At 52.4% G+C, this 20,986-nt stretch overlaps 1 protein-coding gene and 1 long non-coding RNA gene across 3 annotated transcripts in view; one reads left to right on the forward strand and one right to left on the reverse strand.

The window, feature by feature from the left end:
* Positions 1–7,890, reverse strand: part of LOC135271871 (zonadhesin-like) — a 162,183-nt gene extending 154,293 nt beyond the window's left edge. For both annotated transcript variants that reach the window (XM_064369894.1, XM_064369895.1), the window contains exon 1: positions 7,830–7,890. The gene's annotated coding sequence lies outside the window, so the exon portion shown is untranslated. The remainder of the gene's footprint in view (positions 1–7,829) is intronic.
* Positions 1–20,986, forward strand: part of LOC135271872 (uncharacterized) — a 141,279-nt gene that overhangs the window by 113,166 nt on the left and 7,127 nt on the right. The window lies entirely within an intron of this gene.

The raw sequence follows: 20,986 nt of genomic DNA on the forward strand, positions 1-20,986 counted from the left end.
TAGGACTCTGAGGTAGCCTGTTCTCACTACATGTCACTGAATTCCCTTGGGTGGCCTAACATGGTTCAGTTGCCACTGATATCCCAAACTGGCTGTATTTCACAGAGGAGAGAGGAAGGCACTGGTAAGTGTGAGTCTTGGCATTCGGGTATCGAGTAGATTGAGCCCCAAGAGTTACAAGTTTTGTGGGACTTGGTCCCTGCAGGAAGGTAGATGCAGGGAGGATCCAGAGTCAGACCATGCAGAAATGCTCCCTTTGTGAGAGATGGTTTTCCTGGATCTAATGGTGGAATCAGTGAGACTAGCATGGAATGAGTGGGATAGGATGGCACAGAATAAAGAAGCGCCACACAAGAGAGACAGCTGCAGGGAAGAGCCCAAAGGAGATGAGAGTTGAGAAAGGAAGCAAGGAGAAAGCTGAGAAGGGAGACCAGAGGGAAAATGGGATGAAGGGAGTTTTGTAAGAAGATTTGGTAATGGGCTATTCCACTCAATTAACCCAACATTATTAAGCACCTGCTGGGAGAGAAAGATGAAAGTGTCGTGTCCTGTCTCTCAGTCCATCACAGTCAGCAATACACTAAGTGATTGCAGATGAAGGTTTGGAAATAGGAGGGCAAGCTGGTAGGTGTGTGTTTTTTAGCACTTGCTTTGAGCCAGGTGCAGTATTAGGATTCCAGAGAACATGATAGTTATTTAAGACTAACAAGGCAACAATGGGGTCACGGGGCCAAGGAGTGAAGGTGGGCATTGGGCAGGCCCTGTCTGGCGGTCCCCCCCTGTGGGTTGGTCACTCCCCTCCTGCCTTGTGGAGCTTGTTACTGGGACACAGAGAGGCTGGCAAACTTGACAGTAGATGTGAGGAGAAGCACAGGGTGACTCACAGGCTTGTTGATAACTTGGTCAATATGTGTAGAGTGTTGTATAAAAGATTCTGACAACCCTGTAACACAGTGGCCTGGATTCCCAAGGCTCGTGGAGACATTGTGAAGAATAGCAGTTCCAAGACAACATATAAAAATGTTGGGCGTTTGCAAGCCAGACAGCTCTGGGCTATAACTGCTGCAGCGGGAGCCAGGATTCTTAAACATGAGTCTGGAAACCTTGTCTGACAGGGGAACTGATGTGCAGTTTGCAGATCGTCAGCTGTGGAGCGGAGTGTTCAGGCAAAGCCACCAGAAGGGGCCTGCCACACACCTGCTCAGACGCCGGAGAGTAAGCGGGGCAGGAGAAGGGACAGGCTCCTCACAGGGAGATGCTCTTGGTGGAGCCTGCTTGCATGGAATGTTACCGACTCTCTCACTTGAGATTTTTCAGCTTTTCAGTTTTGCAAGTTGTTGGATGAAAAGTGATGTCTCCTTTTTATTGTGTTTTTCATTCATCTGGTGATTGCATGAGGTTGAACATCTAAAAAGATACACAAAAGCTGCCTGTAGCATTTCTGTTTACTTAACAAAGTAGCCTTTCAAATCCTTTGCTCATTGCTTATTTTACAGTTAGATTATTTTAGGGCGTGGCAAAGGTAGCTTATGCTTGTAATCCCAGCACTTTGGGAGGCTGAGGCGGGAGAATGGATTGAAGCCAGGAGTTAGGGACCAGCCTGGGCAATAAAGCAAGACCCCATCTCTGCAAAAAATTTAAAAATTGACCTACACAGTGGCATGTGCCAGTGGTCCCAGCTACTCTAGAGGCTGAGGCAGGAGGATTGCTTGAGCCTGGGAATTCGAGGCTGCAGTGAGCTATGATCATGCCACTACACTCCAGCCTGGGTGACAGAGTGAGACCTCATCTGTAAATAAATAAACAACTAAAATTTAAAAAATGTAAAAATCAAGTGTTTTAATTTCTATGAATTCACTGTATGATGTATACTAAATCTTATCTGTGATATTGGGCAGAACTTTTGCCAATTTCTAATGACTTTCGTCCTCAGAACAGGTTAGTTTCTTATCTTTCCACTTTGCACATTGCAGACATTCTAGTCAGTTGCTTGTCTAAGTTTGTTTGTGCCCTGTTTGTCATGCAGAAGTTGTGATGTTTGGTTCGTTCAGATCTACCCATCTTTTCATTGAGTTCCCGTTCTTGCTCCTTGTTTTAGAACGCCTGCCCTTCTCCAAGACCACAAAGATGTTCTCTGACATTTTATTCTAATATTCGTTTCTGCTTTTCCGATTCCGAATTCAGTTCTGTGATTGATGCATCTAAAATTCATGTTATTTCTGCCATTATTATTATTTTCATGGGATAACCGGTTTTCCCAGTTTTATTGTCTGGCTCCTCCTTTCTGGTCTGCATTGCCCTGTCTCTCTCCAGTGTTGGTTCTCTCTTACGGATGAGGCCACCGCATGTGTCTGTCTTTCCCAAAGTTTACCACATACAATACAGAGTGCTGTGTGTCTGTCAGCCTTGCCTTTTATAAGAACTTTCCCATGTGAAATAGCTTGACATTATAATTTTTCAATAGCTATCTAATATTTTATTTGTAGAAGTATATATAATTTTATCTTTTTATTGCTTAGGTAAATTTTTTTTTTCACGGCAGAGAGGAATCTTGGCTATCACCCTGTTCTACTCCTAAGTACAAAAGGGGAAATGGGTGTCAGAGGGAACATGACTGGCACGGATACTTGGTGAGAGGATGGGGTGAGCATCGTCCTTTCAGCTCCTCTGCTCCATGGACACCGGATCCTGGTCCTGGTGTAGCTGGTGGTAGTTGTTTGCTTTAGTGGCCTCATGCATGTGGAGCCCCAGTTCTTGCACCAGGCAGAGTGCCTTTGCACACCAGCTCTCTGGGTGTTCCAGTCCAGCTCTAGCAGGTGGGCTCTGCCCACGTAGAGCCAGGCTGGCAGCTGATGTCACTACTTGACCTGCTCTGCCACTCAGGGCAGGCAGCTTCCGCTCTGTGCTTCAGTTTGCTGTTCGTACAATGGAGCGAGAATGTGCCTTTCTCTCTGGTCCCTGTGGGAACGGGTGGAATAAGCCATGTAAAGCATATGGAGCTGCGTGGGAGGCACCATGGCAGCCAGTCACGGGGCTGCACAGATGGAGCCTCTTTCAGCCAGCAGGGCATGGGTCTTCTGCTGGGGGCAGGTGTGGTGGCTGGTGGGCTCCGGGCAGTGCACCTGGGCCCTGGTTCAGCAGCCCGAGTTCTCCAGGTTCCTCCTGTGGGTCCAGCTCCGTGCTCAGAGGGGCAGGGTCCAGAGGCAGAGGCATATTCCTTCTCTTGCTTCATTCATAGGAGTGGGGAGGCCTTCGCCAGAAGCCCCTGAGAGAGTTCGCTTACCTTTCTGTTGGTCAAAATTGAGTCCTTACCCCTTTCTGAGAGCCTCAGGCAAGGAGAAAGAACGGGGTTGCCCTCGCACTGCGTGTCTCAGGCACCCATTGCGGGGCTGCTGGAAGACCCTAAAGGGTTCCTGTCAGTGTGATTTATATTCATCACCATTTACCCTATTAGATAAGGGAAACTGATGAATGTTTAAAATATTTAAGCCAGCTAAAGGCAACAGTAATGAACTCATTATATGTTAAAGTGAACATATGTTTAATAAAAAAATGACTGTACGTGTCAAAACAACAAAATGAGAGGAGGGGCATTCTTCTTGTGATCCTGTTATGCAGCCTTAATCAATAGGCTGACTCCTCCTGTGGACTCCTCCTGCATGCAGTCTTTCTGCATAATGCTTGGTTTGAAGTGTTGAAGACTATCTAGCCCCATAAACATACCTACTTGGAAAAGGAAGCATTTTAATAGGCTTTTCAGGCCATCGTGAATATTACATTTTGATTCTACACTAAAACTCAAGTGACAGTTGCTTAAAGTTCAGTTTCACCGTGGAATCTGAAACTGTATGGGTGGAGTTTTTCCTACTCTGTTTTATTAAAATCCACTGACCTGTCTTGCACTCTGAGTGCATCTTTTACCCAGTGTGGAACACCACACACTGGCCATTTGGAAATTATTGGTCCACTGACAATGATGCAGAACTTCTACATGTTGACATGTTTGTTATACAGTCTCAGGAAAATCCCCACATTTGTTAATATGATCATTGATTTTAACAGAAATGTCCTGGGGTTGTTAGGCTCTGGTGATGGGTACAAGTCTTTTTTTTTTTTTTTTTTTTTTTTTTTTTTTTTGAGACAGAATCTCACTCTGTCACCCAGGCTGGAGTGCAGTGGTATGATCTTGGCTCACTGCAATCTCTGCCTCTTGGGTTCAGGCAATTCTTGTGCCTCAGTCTCCTGAGTCGCTGGGATTACAGACATGCACCACTATGCCCAGCTAATTTTTTGAATTTTTAATAGTGACGGGATTTCACCATGTTGGCCAGGCTGGTCTCAAACTCCTGACCTCGGGTGATCTGCCCTTCTCAGCCTCCTAGAGTGTTGGTATTACAGGCGTAAGCCACCATGCCAGGCCTGGGTACAAGTCTTCTAAAATTCTGATTTTCACTTGAAATCTCAAATTTTGACATTGGTTTATGACTACAGACTCATTAAATTTTTGAGAAAATGACAAGCACTTGAGTCTGAATAACTACATTTTGTCTGCTAGGAGTTCTTTCAAATAAAAATGACCTTCCCTGAGAAGGCGGCTGCTTAGCTGCCAGCTCAAACAGGTGGTATTCCAAAAAGGAGGCAAGTCTGTGTGGCTGAGGGTCAAAGTGAATGCATACATTTTGTCTTTTGGGCCTGTGTGCTTTGGAGATGGATTTTGGTGAGAAGTTCCTCGGCTGTTTTGGAGTCTCCCTTGTGGCCAGCACCTTCACAGCCCGGAGTCCCTCATTACCTCATCAGGTAATGGGGTCTCCACAGCACATGGGCCTGCTGGCTATGGGCTTCTGAAAGCAGACCTGGAACAGGTCAGGATTGGCACACGGTTGCTCAGCACATGAATCCTCAGTCTCATCCATAAACCGCAGTCTCACATTGATAAAACAGGCAAAGACAGGCAGCTTCTTTCCGGGGTGTGGTGGAAATTTGGTAATGCCCATGCAGTCAAACTTTTAGGCATTGAGTGCGTCAGCTGCTTGTCACTCCTGTTAGTGCTGCTATTGTGAGATCCCGGTCATGTACAACAGAGACGCCGTCCCTTGATGAGCTTGCAGCCCATCAGGAGAGGTGGACACAGGGAGATCACCATGATGTGACAAGCTATGATGATCCACTGTGATGACCCATCCTGATGGGTCAGTGGCACAGAAGGGTGTGGAGAATTCAGGCACAGAGGCAGCTGAGCTGGGCCCAGGAGGTGGGTGCAGGATGGCGTGAATGAGGAGCTGGGGTTGGCATGGGCAGGGTTAGGGCAGGCAGGGGGCCATCTTCTGTATGTGGCAGGATAGGAAGCTGAGCCTGGGCACTGTCTGATTCTTTTTTTTTGTAATATGTCAGAAAGGCAGGGAGAGTACAACTGGCTGAAAACGCTGAACTTGATGCACAGACGGGCTGGAGTCCTACCTTCACAGACCATGGCTGCCTGCTTGGCTGAGTCACTCTTACAGTTTCTCCCTGAGAGGTGCTTATGAGGAGCAAGTGCAGTAACATACAGGGAAGTATCTCATACACTGCCTGGTGCAGTGCTGACCACAGCTGGACCACGGACAGGTTGACAGTGGACTTGCTACTCTGAGGATCACCCATGCTGCTGGCAGTTGAGTGTAAAGTCCTAGTGCAAACATTTGTAAAACTCTGAGGGTTACTTGCTTACATACCAGAAACAATGGCTCTGCCTCTCAGGATTGTAGTCTTGGCTCATGGGCAGTTGATATGATTTCACTATGGTTATTGAATATAATGATTTTTCTCTACAATGCCGATAGCTGTCTGGTGGCCAAGTAGGATTTATCATACCAGTGCTGCCCTTGCACTGACCAGGGCCCTTTTTTGTGTTTAGTTGGCACGTTATATTCCTGTTCCATGACAAATTACCCCCAAAGTTAGTGCCTTAGCGTAACAGTAAGCATTTGTTTTCTCTCACTGTGTCACTGGATCAGGAATTTGGGACATAGGTGACTGGGCAGTTCTGGCTCAGGGTTTCTGGAGAGGCTGCATCATCTGAAGACTGGCTGGGGTTGGAGACCAGCTTCTGAGGTGGCACACTTCTGGCTGTTGGTGGGAAGCCTCAGTTCCTCTCCATGGGGGCCTCTCCACAGGGCTGCTTGAGTGTCCTCACACCATGGCGTCTGGCTGTCCTCAGAATGAGTGATCCTGGAGACCAGGGCAGAAGCACGATGCCTTATGGCCACAAAAGTCACACACTGTCCCTTCTGCCAGGTTGTATTGTCACACAGCCCAGCTAATTCACTGTGGGAGGGGGCTGCGCACAGGCATGGTCCTCTGACATGCTGCTAGACATGTGTGGGCAGAATTCTTCCCCTGACTCTCTCTTAGCCAGAGGCCAAAGGCCTGTCCACCGCCCTTTTCTTTATCTCAGTCTTTCTTGCTGGCCTCTGCCGGGGATGGTGTCTGTCTGGACTTTCAATCCTGTGTGGAAGCCCCTTGTGGCGAGTCTCTCTTGATTTGAAAATCATTGATCACTTTTGTGTGTTTTGCCCATTAGAAGGTGTAGGATAAATACATGTTTTTGTGAATAATCTCACAAACCTCAGAGCTATAGAAAGACAGTTCAGCAGTTCAAAAGAATAGATCATACATAGATTAACAACGTAACTGTAACTGGAGTTCGAATAAAAGCCAGGAAGTGGGCAAGTGACCTTATCTGTTTTATCTTCATTCAACCCTACACAAACGTTTTTGACTTTGGTAGGTCATAGAAAACAGAGTGCAGGATGGGGAGTGAGACATTGGTTGAATTCACAGGGCCTTGACAAACAGAGCCGGGATGTGCAGTCCCTCTCGCTGACTTCTGAGGCCTTAGTCTCTGGTCCCACACACTTCTGCATGTGGATGTTGCTTTCCAGTTTCAAAGCAGGGTGCCTCGAAGGATTCCTTTTGACCCATGATACCTCTGTGGGAGGAAACAAGAGACCCAGCTAGAGGTGCAGAGCCTGGATTGGCGTCCCCAGTCACTGTTCCCCCAATCCAGGTCTCTTTCCTCCTCCCACAGCTGTCCTTGTGGGCTGGCAAACATGGGGGAAAAGAGGGAATGTTCTGGACCTTTCCCTGGAGCTGGCACAGGAGACCGTGCTGGGACTGTTCGGTGCTGTGGCTTCATTTCTTTCTCCCTGTCCTGCAAGGCCTGCCTGCAGCATGCTGGTGTTGGTGGGGAGGTTTATGCCTCCTCATCACAGCTGCAGCCTCTGGGCGAGAGGGCCTGTGAAATCGACATTGGTTCCAGCTCTGCGTGGCATTGTTAGGGCCCCCGAAGGGACACAGGACTCATCCATTCACACAATGGCCCCTGTGGAAGGATTCTCCTGTAGGAATTTAGACATGAATTTATTCTGACAGTCAATTCTCAGGTTGTCCGGAAGTGGAAGCAGTTCCGAAATCATATGCACGACTTTCTCACAAATTTAAAGGCTCCAATCCTGTCTTTCATGGATACTTTAAATTCTTATTCTTAAGGGGCATTTTCCAGTTTCTTTTCTTTTTTTAGGGATCAGCTGTAATTTCTGGGCACACAGGAATGCTTTCTGCTGCTGAAGTTCACTATTCTTCTTTAGGAATCCAGTTTGGCTGGATGCACATACCACTTGAAAAATCAATCTGCTCATGATCCTGCTCCCGAGACATTCCCCCCTGAGATATTCCCACCCGAGACATTCCCACCCGAGACATTCCCACCTGAGCCGTCCGAACTGTTGCTAACAGGCAGCAGGGCCAACTCAGCTATAAAGAGTCCCACAGGAAGGCAACGGAATGCTTACCTTGGCTTCACATTTCTTGTGGCAGGAAAACTTGCAGGCTGGGAAAAAAAAGAGAGAGAGAAAGAATGTGTGTGGAGCAGTCTCTCTGGCAAGGATTCTTACATTTCCAAACCCTCTCAATCCTTCAGTCTCTGGCTTGAAGATCCCATGGGTGGCCTCTCTCTGGCACGAGGGAGATTGTTACTTATGACGCATGGCAGTGTGGACAGAAGGCAGTGAGGACGTGGTGTGCAAGAGCTGAGTTACAACTGCGGGGGGAGGTGCCGCTTTGGACTTCGGCCACGGAAAGAAAACTCTTGAGGAAAGCCGGGGCTGGTAGCTGCTTTTCGATACGGTGTATACTTTTCATCTCAAGAATAAATCAAAGAACTTTGAAATCCATGGTTTCAATTATAGAAAATAATTCTTAAGAATTTGATTTCAGATAAGAATTAAATAATTTGTCCCCTGGCTACATCAACAGCTCTTTCAGTGGTACCGGTCCCTGGTTTCTCACTGCCTTGTCTTACTGCCTCTCAGGGCGGAGACGGCAGGAGTGGGGAGGTCCAGGGCATTCTCCTGGCCTGGGGACTTTTCTGGCCTCATTTTGGAAATGCTTGTGTGTAGATGGATTGGAGTTTTCAGGTGCCGGGGAAACCTGGGAACCCTGGAGTAAGGTTTAGTGATGCTGAGTTTTTTTTTTTTTTTTAATTGAACTTTAGGTTCTGGGGTACATGTGCTGATCATGCAGGATTGTTGCATAGGTACATAGTTGGCAAGGTGGTTTACATCCTCCATCCCCCCGTCACCTGTAACTGGCATTTCTCTCCCCATGTTATCCCTCCCAGCCTCTCTGATGCTGAGTTTGTGAGTCCCTGGAGAGGTCAAATAGCCTGATGGCCTCCATGACCGAAGGAGGCTTGGCTATGTCCTTTTAGGTTTATGGTTTCAGTGAGTGGGGAAGTGAGGTGGCCTGGAAGTGCCATGTGGGAAGTGACAGACACCCCAAGGAAGAAGCACATGGTTTTCTACCTTGTCTTGGTGCCTGCACCTTCAGATCTCCTGGGGATGGTGGCTGTACCCATAGAATCCCCAGTCATGATTTGGGTCTGCAGTGGGGGCTGCAGTGTTTTGCCCCATCTACTGTTCGGCCTTGCCTATGGGGGCTCTGTAGGTGTTCTGACAGGTTGTCTGCATGGCTGTAGGTCCAGGGAGGAGGAGTTTTAGAGTCTTGGGATTTTGCTACTGTTACAGACCTCATGGGTCAGCGTTTTGATCATTTCCAGCCCTGCCTTGGGCTCTGCTGTGCTGGAAGCGGACTTCACGTTACCATGAGCTCACTGCACGTGAGTGTTTTCCATGTGAGGACTAGGGGGGCTGGTTTCCTCGACTCTCCCCATCTCAGAGATATACAAACACACACGTGCATAAATACACAGGCATGCATACACAGAAACACGCACACATGCATATGTGTGCACACAAATACATGCTCATACACACACACAAACACACACACACACACATACACACACAAAGTTAAAGAACTAGACTAGTACAGTTCTATTTCTTTTTTCCCAAGAGACTTTTCTTTGTAAAGTCTTCATTATGGAGAATGCTGAGCACGTGCAGGAGCAGAGAGGCTGGCACAGGGGCCCTGCTGCCCCCTTCCTCAACTCCAGACCAGCGGCCTCTGTGACCTGGCCACACCTCTTTGCTGGCTGCCTCTGCCAGATGTCATGCGGGGTGCACTTCTCCGGCCTCCTGAAGCCGGAGCGTTTCTGCTCTTGCTTCCTGGCCTGCTCTGGAGAGGGCTTCCCCTTTTCCAGAGGAGGTAGGCGTTTCTTGTTCACACACTCCTAGGCGTAGCTGATTTCCGACTGTGTATTTGAGGTTTTTTTGTGCACAGGTAGGCTCCTTTCCTGAGGTGCTGTGCCCCTTTAGTGGTGTGGGAGCGGTGCTCCTGAACGCGGTGGTGAGTGGGGAAGATGGCCCCTCTAGGGGAGTATTTCAGACCCGGAGCGGTTCCCCCTCCCCGAGGAGGACTGGAATATGTCCCTCGCCCCTGTTGTGTGGTGGCTGTTGTCCGCGTGGCTTGCACCTTGTGTGGGCTCCGGGGTAGGAGGAGGAGGTGGTGGGCTGCTTGTCTTGACTATGTTGTGGGCCCAGCCACTTTTGAGCCGTAGCTGCAGAGATGAGCCTGCTGTTGTTCCTTCCATGTCTTAAATGGGGCCTGTCGCTGGCTGCTCAAGGGATTGAATTCTTTGGTTTGAAGTGTATTCCAAAAGCCTTACGTATCACTGAATATGGAATTTCTAACGGCAGCAATTGGCAGTTTGCTGAGGGATGGATAAGCTCTTATTCCTATCAGATCACCGTGCAGAGAAATATATCCATGTTCATTTTTTTTTTGATAATTCAGCTTTGAACCGCAGGAGAGAAAGCCCCTGGCAATAACAAGGCACCTTCTTATTCCAAAAATCATGCTGGCGTTGTTGGGGATATGAGGGCCACAGCTCCTCAGCAGCTCCTGCAGGGTACGCGGCCAGGGGAGCGGCTCGGTCTTCCAGGAACTGAATGTGGCTGTGGCTTCTCCCACGTTATTGCACTCGGGTTTTGAGTCTTTGATTACCGTGTTTACATATATCGCCCAATGGGCTCCTTAGACACTGTGCTCAGATTGCTCGGGAGTTCGAAGCCTTGGTTCAACACATAGGGTTGGGTCTCACGCCAGACCTGAGACTGGGTGATAGCGTGTGCTGTGTTAAACCCCCCGACGGTGCTCCCCTCTGTGTGGGAGCACTTGTTCCCGTGTCCACAGGCTCTGCACATGCCCTGCAGCATGTGGCTGGTGTGTGTGGTGCTAAAGGTCACAGCCGTTGATCTGCTGCTGTCAGTGACATGGTTACGGGCTCCTCCGGTCCAGGCCCTCGGAGCTCCTTCTGTGGCACTGAAGATGTAGAGGAACCATCCTGCAGAAATGGGGACTGAGACAGCAGCTGGGGGCTCAGGCAGGGAAGCAGAGCCATTGTTGGAACGTTTTGAGAAACTCCAAAAGAGTGCTGTTACTCTCTTCCTGAGCCGTTAGACAGTGTGTCCTCTCAGGCCAGGCCATGAAGCTCAGTGGGTGGATGGAGGTAGAGACCTGGGCTTGGATCCCAGCAGGGCTTTTGCTCTCCCGAAGCCGTTCTAGTCCCCCTTGCTATGGTCGTGATGTTTATGTCTTCCCCCAAATTCCCGTGTTGAAACCTGACCCCCAAGGTGATGGTAGTTGGGAGTAGAAGCCCTTGGGGAGGTGATCAGGTAATGAGGTGGATACCCATAAACGGGATTAGTGCCTTTATGAAAGGGACCCCAGAGAGATCCCTTACGCCTTCTGCCATGTGCATACATGGTAAGAAGGCATCCTCTATGAACCCTGAAAAGGGCCCACACCAGACACTGAATCTGCTGGTGCCTTGATCTTGGTTCTAGAATTCCCAGCTCTAGAACCATGAGAAATGCATTTCTATTGTGTATAACCTTCCCGGTATTTTGTTATAGCAGCCTACGTGGACTTAGATAGGCCCTGAGCCTTACTTTCTTCCTGCATAAAAAACGTGGATAATAGTTTTCTTTCTTTTTGTTCTTGTTGCTCGGGCTGGAGTGCAATGGTGTGATCTTGGCTCACTGCAACCTCCGCCTCCCAGGTTCAAGCGATTCTCCTGCCTCAGCCTCCCAAGTAGCTGGCATTACAGGCATGTGCCACCATGCCTGGCTAATTTTTTATTTTTGGTAGAGACGGGATTTCTCCATGTTGATCAGGCTGGTCTCGAACTCCCTACCTCAGATGATCTGTCCGCCTCAGCTTCCCAAAGTGCTGGGATTACAGGCATGAGCCACCAAGCCCAGCCAATAGTTTTCCATAATAAACAGAAAAATGACTTTCTTTTAGCTGTTGGCAATGATAATACTTATTATATAAGTTTTACGGAAGTCAAACAATTTACGTACAGTTACTTGAAAGTTTGGGATTTCAAATATTTTGCTTCCTGGAATGTTGTGCTTATTCATTTGAGCCACATGAGCTGTGTGGGATTCATGACTTGCTTCTTTCTCGGCTATCACTTGACTTAATGGCAAGAGTGAAAAAGGAAGTAGGAGAAATGAAGCCGTTTTAGGAAAGCAGATGTGGGTGAGGGGAGAAGGGGGAGGAAAGGGTGGCAGGTAGGGTCCCCCTAAAGGAAATGAAGGCGAGGTTCTTTGGAGCTTGGGCGAGCAGGTGGAGGCGTGGTAATACCATCCCTGAAACCTGCAAACGTTGCATCTGGTGAGATGCCCCTTCTGCCTCTGCCCACTTGCCGGCATGTCTGCTCCTTAAGAGTTGCACTTTGTGTAGGGTATCGAGTGTCATCTTGAATCACCAGAGGTGGAATGGACCTTCAGATAATGTTTTTGTAAACTTAAGACCCCACATAGGGAACACACACAAGAGTTAGCAAGGGAAACATGCATGGGAGTAATGTTGAGGAGACGCCCTGCAGGGGGTCCCGATGCGCAGTGCCTCCTTTAATCCAGGAAAAACACAGAACCTCCTGCCATCTGGGCTCCCATGCTCTCAGACGCCCTGGCTCATTCATCAGCTTTCACAGCCTGGCTGCGAAGATCCGGCTCGCCGTTCCTGTCTCTGGGCACATCTCAGTTTGCACCATTCTTGGATATAAAGTACAGGAGTGCTGGTGCTGCCTGCCCTTCTTGAGTCTGTAGAAGGGGAATGCAGCAAAAGGAGCGAGGTCCCAGGCTCTCTCCAGCCTCTTGGCTCCTGCAGACGGCCTTTTTTTCCCCTGTCCTGGTGCTCCATCTGGGCAGGCGCCAAGCCAGGAGCCTTCCCTCACTCTCCAGCTTGCCGCTTGAGGGAGAGATCTGTGTGACAGGCTTGCTGCTCTTTTTAAGCCGAGACTACAGGAGGTCCCGGGAAAGTCATTGGAACCCACCGCTGCTCTCCTCGTCCGCTACCCTGGGGGCCTTTGCTGGCCTCTCCTGGCCTCTCCCGTCGGGGATCCCCATGTCCTGGCTGCAGTTGATGCGGGAACCCTGTCACTTCCACCAGACAGGCCTAGGGTAAAGACTTGGTCCTCTGCCATGGTAAACACGGGACCTAAAGTTTATGACTTCTTCAGAAACTGTCTCTAGACATTCATGCTGGGTATCTACAGACGCTCAGTGGCCTGACTAATAAGTGCTAACCATTAACTTCCATCTGGCAGTTAACCTTCATTTCAGACCACTTCTCTTCTCTGCGTAAGAGCCGCTGCTGCCGTGCAGTGGGATACAGGCCTGCTGGGTCCCAGGGACTGACCTGTCCAGCTCCCTCTCCCCATTGTCTGATGAAAAACCTTGAGACCCGGGGAGGTGAAATAACTTACCTATTGTCTTATAGGTTCTGAGGCTCAGAATTCCTCGGTGTTGTATTTCAAACTCTGATTTTTGCTGTTCCCCGTGTTCTTTTTGGCGCTTTCCCATCTTCACTTACCAGAAATGGAGCTGAGGTTCGCATGGGTGACTCTAGCTCACCTTGCTCGTATGCCTACGGAACGTACTGTGCCTCTTGGGAACTGCAGCTCCAGGACCAGCTTCTCTAAAACATGAGTTAAGCGGGATATAAAACATATCCCGCTTGACTTGGGGTTCACTTCTCCTGGGCTGCGTCTCCGTTTCTCTCTCATGAAGGATGCCTGAGAATTCTCTGACTCCCTCATGGCTCAGGTCTCTTCTTCCCCCTGCAGGCTCTGCTCATCCTTCGTTTGTGGCATTTGTCTGAGACTCCCAGCCCTCCCAAGGGACACTGAGCAGGGGCAGTATCTCTCCCCAATTCTCACAGCTCTTTGCAACCCTGCAGGAACCTCAGCTGTCACAGCTGTGTGCTTCTGTGTTGGACCTCCTCACCCATACACAAGGAGGGAGGCTGTGGGAGATGCGGCTTTGCTGACCGTGAGCCCTCGGTTACTGCATTCTCTGGGCCTGTCTCATCTCCCTGTCCAGACCTTACCCTGTCTATGGCCCCAGAGCTTCCACTCTCCAGTGTCCCACCAGCCAGCTGCGCTCTGCTCAGGGCAGGGGCCTGTCTTTCCTGCCAGTGGGATGGCCTTGGAGGCAGGGCCTGGAGGTTGAAAACTCGTCCCCGCCTTCAGCAGGGTTGGTGCTCTCTGGGCTCTTGGTGAAGGGACCGAATCCGGTGAAGCTCATTGCTACAGCATTTAAGGTTGGGGTGTCTGCTTTGACTTCCCAAAAGGTGTAAGTGGTGGGCTCTTTTCATATGGTCTTTCGCTAGGAACGAATGATCTGAATTTGTTAGTAAAAAAGACTAATAAATTTCTATTTATTTATTTATTTATTTACTTATTTATTTTTAGACAGCGTCTCCCTCTGTCACCCAGGCTGGAATACAGTGGTGCAATCTTGGCTCACTGCAACTTCCACCTCCCGCGTTCAAGTGATTTTCCTGCTTCAGCCTCCCAAGTAGCTGGGATTATAGGCATGTGACACCACACTTGGCTAATTTTTTTTTTTTTTTTTTTTTTTGTATTTTTAGTAGAGACGGGGCTTCTCCATGTTGGCCAGGCTGGTCTCGAACTCCTGGCCTCAGGTTACCCGTCCGCCTCGGCCTTCTAAAGTGCTGGGATTACAGGTGTGAGCCACTGTGCCCTGCCCATGTCAGTTTTTAACATGAGTGTGCATGTAGTTGTTAGTATGTTCTTTTATTACCTGTTTAGTGACTACAGGATCTGTGGTTATATGTTCTCTTTCAGTGCTGGCATTCTTAATTTGAATCTCCTCTATTATTTTAGCATCAGCAGATTGTGAAGTTTACTGATTGTATTAAAAGAACAATTTTAAGCTGCGTGCTGACCATCGTAAAGGACTGAGCCTTTCTTCATTCTTTCCCATGGCTCTGATGCACGGTTTCCAGATACCAGTTAGGAAAGAAGTTCCTGAGATGATGGAACTTGTGCTAGTCACATAGGGCTGCTAGGACAAAGTGACCATAGACTTGGGGGAGCATATGAAAAACAGAAATGCATTAGTCACAGTCTGGGGGCTGGAAGTCCAAGGTTAGGGTCCCAGTGTGGTGAGGTTCTGGTGAGGGCTCTCTTCCTGGCTTGCAGATGGCTGCCTTCTCACTGTGTCCTCGTGTCAGGGAGAGAGAGCTCTGGGGTCTCTGCTTCTTACCAGGGCCCTAATCCCAACATTAGGTCCCCACTCTCATGATCTCCTCTAACCCTGAAGAACTCCCAAAGGCCCCATCTCGAAATACCATCATCTATCCTGGATTAGGGCTTCAACACAGGAATTGGGCGGGAGAGGGGAACGAACGTTCAGTCTGTCAGAGCCCCCCAGTCGCCCCTATTGTCCCCGTTTAGGGGCAGATTTTAGGCCTCAGGTGGGACACAGAGGTGGAGGAAGCACACGTTCTGCCTCCTGGGAGTGGTTCAACCAAAACAAGGACAGGGACGTGGGGCAGACAACATCCAGTGGGGTAACCAGCAGGAGTCCCGAGGTGTCACTAAGCCGAGGTGTCACTTTCATCTTTAGGTGAGGAAGTTGACTGAGCACCCACACACAGCAGAGTACAGACCACGTTCCCTTCAAACACGGCTCACTTACCATTCCTCAACCCTGCAAAGGGGAGGTGCTACCTCGTCTCCTGAGGATGGTCCTGGAGGTAGAGGAGTCACGGGAGCTGCGCACATCACCCACCAGTGACTCTTCACTCCCCACATTTTCCCCGATGGGCTGATGTGCGCTGAGCTGGGGATGCCTTGCCAAGATAAACTCTTCTTCCCAAAGGCCACAGAGGGCAGGCCTCTGACACTGCCCACATGGAGCAGAAGTGATGGGGCGGAGGGGCATCCATCCAGCTGACTGGTGTATTCTGGGGGAGGATGGGGCCGGAGAGGACCCAAACATGGCTCCCTTTGTCACTCGGCAGAGGGGCCAGACCACCGTGTGCCAGACAGCTGTGCCTCACCAGCTTCTGCTGCCGGGCCAGCCCCTGGCACCATGACCACAGCTCTGCATACAGGCAGTGCCGGGACCAGTGCTCTGGCAGTCACCATGGTCCTGAGCCAACAAGGGCCCTGGGGAGGAATCGGAAGTCAGGCAGCGAAGAAGGTATTGGCCAGAAGGGAACCGGGGCGGGTGCCAGGTCCTGTCTGTGCTGGGATCTGAGATTCTGAGAGGTGGATTAGGGGTAAGGGGGTAGAGGTCAGCCACATGGGGTGAGGGGAGTTCAGCAGAGATGAGGAGGACCGGACGATGTGGGAAAGAGCAGAGCATCCTCCCCAGCCTCAGTCCCTCTCCTGATGCAGTCGTCGTCTCACTCTTAGACTCCAGAAGTCTCCCTTCAGCCAACACCTGGCCCCCGAATCCCAGGGCACTTCCCAGACAGCCAGTGCCACATCTCAGGCAACCCCTGCTCTGCCCTTGAGGTCTGTGCCTGGCAGAAGGGCGGCTGACCCTCGGCCCCTCTCGGCCTGGGTCCCAGCTCTCCCTGGCCCTGGGACCAGCAGACAGAGCCACCCTGCGCCTGGCAGACTGGCCATGCTTGTACCCGTTTGTGATGGTGGATTGGGAGGGAACTGTTTGAGATACCAGTGTAAATCTGTGTCTGCATCAATTCCACACAAGAGTTGAATTATCATATGGGAAGGGAATCATAGCTGTGGGGGGCTCCATGCAGCACCCCGAGGGCCCCTGAGGCCAGTCCCTGTGGCCACGGCAAGGAGCATCTGCTTCCGCCAGTTGGACAAGATTCTTTCCTGCCCAGAAACCGGCAGAAGGACTTTCTCTGCTCCCCACCCACCGTCGTATCCCAGACACACCCGTGTGGATGGATGCCTTGACATCTCCCCCCAGCCCAGGGCCTGAGCTCTTCCTGATGAGGGTTAAGCAGGAGCGGCCGCCTCTCCCCGTGTCCATGTTGCGGGCAGTTGCCTTCTCCTCAGCTCCCACGGGGCAGAACAAGAGCCAGCCAGCTCTCAACATCCCAGGATTTTCCAGGGATGCTGATAACTAAAGCAGGCGGGGCCTTGTGAGTGGGTGGTGGGAGGGAAAAGGGTTTCCTCAGCATCTGTCAGTCCCTGGAGCATCTGAAGGGGCAGCCTACACCTGGAGGAACGAGTGGGGCTGGCCCCCGTGGGTCCCCAGTGCCTGGCATCTCCCGGTCCCTCTGCTCTCCCAGACCCCCTCCACTGAGCAGCACAGCCCTGAGGACAGAGACAGCAGCCCAGAGAGCGTTCCCAACACCACTATATTTATTCCTATTTACATAGGAGACCCCCTAGGCATTGCTCCCACCCCCTCCCCCTCCCCCCAGGCCCTCCCTTCTGGTTCAACCACCCTCTCCTTCCCCTCCCTCCCTCCCCCACCCTTCCCTATCAAGCTAAGGCCCAGCAAATCCGCACTGGGGGAGAAGCTTTTGTCTGCTTTGGGGCAACAGATGTCAGAGCCCCACCTCGGGGATTGGCACCAGAGAGCCTGCCGTGTCCCCCTACTGGCTGCAAGCCCGCTTCTTCTTCTTCTTCCTGGAGACCACGGGGTCACCCTTTCTCTTTTGAGGCTGCGAGGGGCCAGCCAGCCCCCAAGCCAGGGATTGCGCCCCAGAGACTCTGAGCCCAGGCCCTAGGTGGGGCGTCTGTTGAGCAGAGGATGGGCCTCCGAAGAGAGCTCGCTCCTGGGACTCGGTGGTGGGAGCCGCTGCTGGGCTGAGGCCTCCTCTCTGAGCAGAGGGAGACTGACGAGCTCCCTGGGGACCCTGTCCTTCTGGGCTGAGGCGGCCTTGGGTGGCAGGCAGGGAAGCCTGAGGCAGCTGGGCTTCCTGTCAAAGACAGAGGGTGTGGCTGTGCCGGGCATCCCGTTGGGCCTCACTCCAGTTTGCATCCTGACTCCCCTCCCTGGCTCCTCTCCATCCCGCTCCATCTGAACCTGCACCTCCCCACCTCGGAGTGGCTCCCCAAGAAGCCGAGCATGCCCCGCAGGGTGGGGTAGACAATCAGGTGGGGCTTGTGTGCCGGGTCCCTCCTGCCCCCGGGGTACCTGGGTTCCCCTCCCTCCCTGCTCTACCTGGGCAAGGGTGAGTCCTTCCTCCTGCTCCAGCTCCTGGCTTAGGGCCAAGAGATCCATCTGTGGATCTGGGGAAAGCAGTTCTTCCAGGAATCGGGGGTGAATGATGTCCTCCACCTGGAAACAGAAGGAAGACGGTGAGAGCTACCTGGGCAGGGAGTAACGTGGAGCCAAGGACACCTGGAGGAGATGCAGAAAGCAGCGAGCGCCCCGTCCCCACCCTTCTGGAGCTGTCTCATAGCATGGCGACCACCAGCTCCACACACAGACCACAGACCTGGTAGCATACACACATGCAGACAGAGACACACAAACAGACCCACATATGACACAGGAAAAGACACAGACACAAGTAACGTCCACACTCCACACTCACACCCACGCAGACACACAAAGAAACACAGTAAGAAATGACAGGCACAAACATACAGCAGAGCTTAATTCCAAGGACCTGCGAGTGACCCCCTTACCCACCCCGGAATCCTGCAGACCCCAGCACTTCAGGCCAGCCCACCTTGCTGAGGAAGTCTTCCTGTGAGCACAGCTTTTCAATGTAGCTCAGGAGGCCTGGGTCTTCCCATTGTGCCTCGAGCTCCCCCGTGGCCCCAGCGGGAGGCTCCAGCAGCTCCTCCATGATCTCCATATACTCCTGTACCAGTTCAGGGGGGATCTCCTCGGGGGCCTTGGTGTTCACTGGCCGCCGGGGCGGTAGTAGGTTGGTCTTGGTCTCTGCTGGCCGCTGGGGCCTGGGTGGCGGCAGGCAGGCAGGTGGGGCCTTGGGGCCGGCCTTCCTCGGAAGGTACACTGAGGCAGGGAGGGAGGAGGATGGGTGTGGTGAGGGCTGCTCCTCCTGCCCGCGCCACACGAGGGAGGGCAGGGCTTGGGGACATGAAGTGGGACCCAGCTGGGTCAGGACCACCTGAACCACAGCGCCCCAGAGGAGACGCCGCAGGAGGGGCACATCTGAGACAGCATCGTTTGGGAGGAAGTTTGGAGCCACCGATATGCCGTGTACTCGACCCGCTCGTCCCTGTTCCTGGGTGGATTGTATGTTGAGTTTTCGACAGGCGAGGGGAGAGTAGCTAGGAAACCTGACCAGGTCAATACCCTCCTTGGTGACCATGGGCCGTCCACGAAGTGACCTGGTCAGTACCCAACATATGCCCTTGGGAGCTGTCCTATTGGAGGAGCACATCCCTCTCTTGAAGGAAGGCATGGGGTGTGGGGACAGTGGCCTCCCTCGGCCCCTCTGGCCTTTGCCGTGGCTCCTATGGGAATGTGGGAAGCCGTACCTGGCTGCTTGACCACCTCAGGGGCCAACGGTTTCTGAGGTTCAAGCCTCGGCAGGGCTGGAGGAGGCAGGCACTGGGGCCCCTTCATCCGCTGTGAGTTCTGAAACCGCGTCTCCTCCTCAGCCTCAAACTCCAGGAACCTGGGGTGAAAAAGGTTACAGGCCGTGTTGAGAGGGTCCAGGCCCCCTGCCCCCAGGACCAGGCAGCAGCCGATGGCAGGGATGGGAAGGCGTGCCGTGGACGGGCTGTCCAGGCCCTGCCTGGGGCCTGTCCCCCAGTCCCAGAGGGAGCTGCTCCCAGAGTTCTGGGCTCTCCCTCCCTCACCCGGCCCCCGCAGAGCCCATGGCATCAACAGGGCTTCCTGACTCAAGTCAGGGCCACGCGGCCCAGGAGGGCACCAGGGGGGCCCCTCCTCCTGGCTTCAGCTGGCCAGGGGTGGGGTTTATGGCAGAAGGTGTCAGGAATGTTGCCCAGATGCAGGAGTCCTGAGGTTGGGACTATGGGTCCCTGAAGTATAACCCAGGAGCACGAGGCCTGGGAGACCCCTGGTCAGGAGGAAGCAAAAGCTGGGCCCCTTTCCCCCAAGGCTGCTGTCTTTCTGTCTTAACGGAGGGGACTTCCCGGGAACAAAGGCAGGGAGGCCAGAGATGGGTCTCATGGTGTCCTGGACGCAGGTGGCCCCTGACCCAGCGCAGGTTTCTCCAATCCTGGCCAGGCCGGGATGGGTGAAAACCGACTCGTGGCCACTGCTGTGAGGAGAGTGCATCCCGCTCTGTCTATAGTCGCCAGCGCCGCTTCTCCCCATCCCCACAGCTGGCGGTGATCTCCTTTGGGCTGTGATGCTGGCTGCTCCCTCCATGACCCCCAGTGTCAAGGCAGGGGTTGGCCCCAGGCCAAGCAGGGCGTGGCTTCCCACCAGGGCAGTATAGAGACCCCAGAGCACTCTAGGAGGGAGGAGCAGTTTCTTGAGGGAGGCAGGGGCCCAGGAGGGCCTGTGTTTGTCCACACCCTCATGCTCCACGCTGAGAAGCCACCATGGCCACCGGGCCTCTGTCACCTTCTCTTACCCTGCCATGCGGGCTCTGCCCCTGCCTCCCAGACTCACTTTGCCGCCATCTGGTAATAGATGATCCTGTCAGACTTGCTGATGTGCTGCCATTCCCGCATGGCCCACCACAGTTGCTCCTCCAGGGTCATGCTGGGCTTTCGCCGGGCCAGGGTTCTGAGAACTGGGCTGTAAGGCGGTGCAGTCAGTCCCAGTCCATAAGCCTACCCTCCATCCCAAGCCCACCTGGTCCCAACACCCGGCCCCTGTCCTCCCCACACCTGTCCTGCCATGTGTCCCCATCCTGTTTTCCCCCACGTGGGCTCCTCAGCCTCTAGGACACCCCCCCAAGATCAAACATCAACACAAGCCACTGGGTGGCCTCTCCTACTGCCCCTCGAGTCCTCAGTGTTGACAAGTGAACTCAGTACTATGGGTGGAACGTGTGTGTCCCCAGCATTCCTGTGCTGAAGCCCTGAGCCCCAGTGTGTCGGTTCTTGGAGTCAGTCAGGGTTAGAGCAGGTCATGAGGGTGGGTTCCTGTCATGGCATCCGAGCCCCGATAAGGGCAGGAGGAGACAGCAGGGCTGTCCCTCTCAGCCACAAGGGGACACGGCCAGAGGCAGCCCTCTCCAGCCAGGACACCAATCTGCTGTCGCCTTGATCTGGGACTTCCGGCCTCTGGAACTGGGAGACGTGACTGTGTCCTGATGAAGCACCCAGTCTGTAGGATTTGTTATG

The sequence above is a fragment of the Aotus nancymaae genome, unplaced genomic scaffold (genome assembly GCF_030222135.1).
Source record: "Aotus nancymaae isolate 86718 unplaced genomic scaffold, 86718_ANA_hifiasm-v0.15.2.pri h1tg000094l, whole genome shotgun sequence".
NCBI lineage: Eukaryota > Metazoa > Chordata > Mammalia > Primates > Aotidae > Aotus > Aotus nancymaae.